This window comes from Triticum dicoccoides, chromosome 2B (assembly GCF_002162155.2).
Source record: "Triticum dicoccoides isolate Atlit2015 ecotype Zavitan chromosome 2B, WEW_v2.0, whole genome shotgun sequence".
Lineage (NCBI taxonomy): Eukaryota > Viridiplantae > Streptophyta > Magnoliopsida > Poales > Poaceae > Triticum > Triticum dicoccoides.
The window spans coordinates 572784329-572789310 of NC_041383.1; positions in this window are offsets into that span (position 1 = coordinate 572784329).

Genomic DNA, 4982 nt, shown 5'->3' on the forward strand with positions numbered 1-4982 from the left:
GAGACAGTGAGGGGAAGGAAGAATGAGTGGAGGGGTGGGGCGCGGCTGTGGATAAGGTGAGCCTATGCCGACGGCTTAGCCGTCGGCATAGATGGACATGCCATGTGTCAATCTATGCTGACGGCTAAGCCATCAGCATAGATACTTTGCATTTTTTTATTATGGCATATGTGTGACTCTTAGCAACTGTAAAAAATAGTCTCACCTCTCCCAAAGGCAAGCAACATGATCTGTTTAAATAGTTGGCTAATCCATACGATGTGAGCTCCGATATTCATTAGACTTCTGTTAAGAAAATGGACAATTACGGTGAAATGTTCAGTTACCGGCCCAGTGCCCGGGTCTGAAGGTTTCACCATGATAGTCCATTTTCCATGATGGATGCCGGTGTTTTTTATAAATTCAATCATTACTGTTTTTTAGTTTGTCGTGTGTAAGCTGTGGTGGCCGTTTCCCCCTCCGAGACATGGCGGCAACGACGCCCGTGAGGGGGGCACACCCCGGAGCCGCGTGTCGGGTGCCTGAGCATGCCACCACGCTTCCACAAGCATAGGAGTGCCCACCGTAACACCTGGCAGCATTGCTACCCCCCCCCCTCCGGTACCCCGTCCCGTCTAACCCTCACACAGACGACCGCCGGATCTAGCTCTTTGACTTCCATCGGACTGTGTCTGACCGGTGGACCTTTTCACCTGGTTGTCGTAGCCCAGTCCATAGCTGCACCGCCCAACACCATCCCGTCCCAACCCACCCAAAGATTCCCTCCGTGTCAGCCCAGCGTGTCCGTTCCCCCCCTCTGGGACATGGCGGCAGCCACGCCCGTGAGGTCTACACGGCGGGACGGGGGCCCTAGGTGGGTAGCAATGCCACCGGAGCATCGCACCGGGCCCTCATACATGTCGTACGATGTGGTGTCATGTCCGAAGAGGCGGCACGCATCTCTAGGGTGTGGCCCCCCTCACAGATGGCGATGACACGGTAGTAGACGTTCAGCAGTAACAATGCGGCATGAATATTATTAAATACTCGGAGCGTGATAAAATCATGAATTTTTTACACGACGTGGGCACATGCGCCATAGGACCGATGGTAATTTTTCATAATTTTTGGTGATGGAGAAGTATCTGAACACTTCCCACTACGCGGCATTCTCTTCGCGTGTCTATGATGTCTACTACGTAACCTTCTTCTTGTAGACGTTGTTGGGCCTCCAAGTGCAGAGGTTTGTAGGACAGTAGCAAATTTCCCTCCAGTGGATGACCTAAGGTTTATCAATCCGTAGGAGGCGTAGGATGAAGATGGTCTCTCTCAAACAACCCTGCAACCAAATAACAAAGAGTCTCTTGTGTCCCCAACACACCCAATACAATGGTAAATTGTATAGGTGCACTAGTTCGGCGAAGAGATGGTGATACAAGTGCAATATGGATGATAGATATAGGTTTTTGTAATCTGAAATAATAAAAACAGCAAGGTAACTAATGATAAAAGTGAGCGTAAACGGTATTGCAATGGTAGGAAACAAGGCATAGGGTTCATACTTTCACTAGTGCAAGTTCTCTCAACAATAATAACATAATTGGATCACATAACTAAGCCTCAACATGCAACAAAGAGTCACTCCAAAGACACTAATACCGGAGAACAAACGAAGAGATTATGGTAGGGTACGAAACCACCTCAAAGTTATCCTTTTTGATCTATCTATTCAAGAGTCTGTAGTAAAGTAACATAGAGCTATTATTTCCATTCGATCTATCATAGAGTTCATACTAGAATAACACCTTAAGACACAAATCAACCAAAACACTAATGTCACCTAGATACTCCATTGTCACCTCAAGTATCCGCAGGCATGATTATACGATATGCATCACACAATCTCAGATTCATCTATTCAACCATCACAAAGTACTTCAAAGAGTGCCCCAAAGTTTCTACCGGAGAGTCAAGACGAAAACGTGTGCCAAACCCTATGCATAGGTTCATGGGAGGAACCCGCAAGTTGATCACCAAAACATACATCAAGTGGATCACGTGAATATCCCATTGTCACCACAGATAAGCACGACAAGACATACATCAAGTGTTCTCAAATCATTAAAGACTCAATCCGATAAGATAACTTCAAGAGGGAAAACTCAATTCATCACAAGAGAGTAGAGGGGGAGAAACATAATAAGATCCAACTATAATAGCAAAGCTCGCGATACATCAAGATCGTGCCATAGAGAGAACACGAGAGAGAGAGAGATCAAATACATAGCTTCTGGTACATACCGTCAGCCCCGAGAGTGAACTACTCCCTCCTCGTCATGGAGAGCGCCGGGATGATGAAGATGGCCACCGGTGATGGGTTCCCCCTCCGGCAGGGTGCCGGAACGGGCTCTCGAGAGGTTTTTGGTGGCTATAGAGGCTTGCGGCGGCGGAACTCCCTTTCTATCTTCTGCTTCGATGGTTTTAGGGTATATGGGAATATATAGACGAAAGAAGTCGGTCGGGGGAGCCACGAGGGGCCCACGAGACAGGGGGGCACGCCCAGTAGGGGGGGCACCCCCCCACCCTCGTGGCCACCTTGAATCTTCCTTGACTTCAACTCCAAGTCTCCTAGGTCACATCCGTTCCAAAAATAACGCTCCCGAAGGTTTCATTCCATTTGGACTCCATTTGATATTCCTTTTCTTCGAAACACTGAAATAGGCAAGAAAACAACAATATGGGTTGGGCCTCCGGTTAATAGGTTAGTCCCAAAAATAATATAAAAGTGTATAATAAAGCCCACAAACATTCAAATAGATAAGAAAATAGCATGAATGCTTCATAAATTATAGATACGTTGGAGACGTACCAGCATCCCCAAGCTTAAGTCCTGCTCGTCTCGAGTAGGTAAATGATAAAAGAAAGAATTTATGAAGTGTGAATGCTAGCGGGTGCACAAGTTTGATCAATGATAATTTCAATCACCTTTTCTAGCATGTTCATATGTCATAACAGTAGTTCATCTCATAAAACTTCTCACGATCAAGTAACAAGCTATTCACATGTTAAAGCATAGACCATAAACTTTCTTGAAAACTAGCAAACTTCATTCTCAGTCATCAAACAATTACAATTCATCTAATTTTCAGGAAGGGTCTATGTCAGAGCTTTGATTTAGCAAACTCCACATAGTCAACTATCATATAGTCTTCTACAATTACTAACACTCACACAATCCTTATGGTTATGGAGTTTTAATCGCACTGAGAAAGATAGGGGCTTATAGTGTTGCCTCCCAACGTATTCACCTTTGGGTGATGTCAACAATAATAGTTCATGCTAACTTACATCCAATTGGATATATATATATCAGGATCTTTCTAACACGAGGTGCTTGCCAAAGGATAAAATGAAAAAGGGAATGGTGAAGATCACCTTGACTCTTGCATAAAGTAAAAGACATAAAGTAAAAGATAGGCCCTTCACAGAGGGAAGCAGAGGTTGTCATGCGCTCTTATGGTTGGATGCACAAAATCTTAATGCAAAAGAACGTCACTTTATATTGCCACTTGTATATGGACCTTTATTATGCAGTCCGTCGCTTTTATTGCTTCCATAACAAGATCGTATAAAGCTTATTTTCTTCACACTAATAGATCATACATATTTAGAGAGAAATTTTTATTGCTTGCACCGATGACAACTTATTTGAAGGATCTTACTCAATCCATAGGTAGGTATGGTGGACTCTCATGGCAAAAACTAGTTTAAGGAAATTTGGAAGCACAAGTAGTATCTCTACTTGGTGCAAGGAATTTTGGCTAGCATGAGGGGGAAAGGCAAGCTCAACATGTTTGAATGATTCATGACAATATACTTTAACTGAGATGTGAGAAAACATAACCCATTACCTTGTCTTCCTTGTCCAACATCAACTCTTTAGCATGTCATACTTAATGAATGCTCACAATTATAAAAGATGTCTAAGATAGTATATTTATATGTGAAATCTCTCTTCCTTCAATATTCTTTCATGAATTGTTCAAATAACCAATACAATGCTTGCTAACCTTCAATAAATTTACAACCTCTACTTCTTAGATGTGAAGTCATTACTCCCCATGGGATAAGCAATGAGACATATGTAATTTCAGATTTATGACATTCAACTCATTCAACCATTTACTCATAGGATATAAGTGAAGCACACAAGTAAATGACAAACTACTCCAACAAGATATAAGTGAAGATCAATGAGTAGTTAAATAATTATGCAACTATGTGAAGACTCTCTCTCATTTAAGAATCTCAGATCTTGGTATTTTATTCAAACAGAAAGAAAAACAAAATAAAATGGCATTGCAAGGATAGCACGACTCATGTGAAGAAGCAAAAACTTAGGCTCAACCGATACTAACCGATAGTTGTTGAAGAACAAAGGTGGGATGCCAAACGGGGCATCCCCAAGCTTAGATGCTTGAGAATTCTTGAAATATTATCTTGGGGGTGCCTTGGGCATCCCCAAGCTTGAGCTTTTGTGTCTCCTTAATTCCTTTTATATCACGGTTTCCCTAAATCTCAAAAACTTCATCCACACAAAACTCAACAAGAACTCGTGAGATAAATTAGTATAAACCAATGCAAAAACCTTATCATTTTCTACTGTAACAAATCACTAAAATTATTATTCAACATTGCATACTAGATGTCTCTGCATATTTAATACCCCTATACTAAAATAGAATCATTAAACAAGCAAACATATGCAAACAATGCAAACATAACAGCAATCTGCCAAAACAGTATAGTCTGTAAAGAATGCAAGATTCATCATACTTCCCTAACACCAAAAATTATGAGAAAAATACTACGTTGTATAAGATTTATCAGATCTCATAATGCAAAAGCTTTCAATATTATATCATTATCTGAGTTTTCTAGGGAATTTTTGCAACAGCGGTAAACTTTCTGTTTTGAAACAACAACATGTATACTAGCAAAAT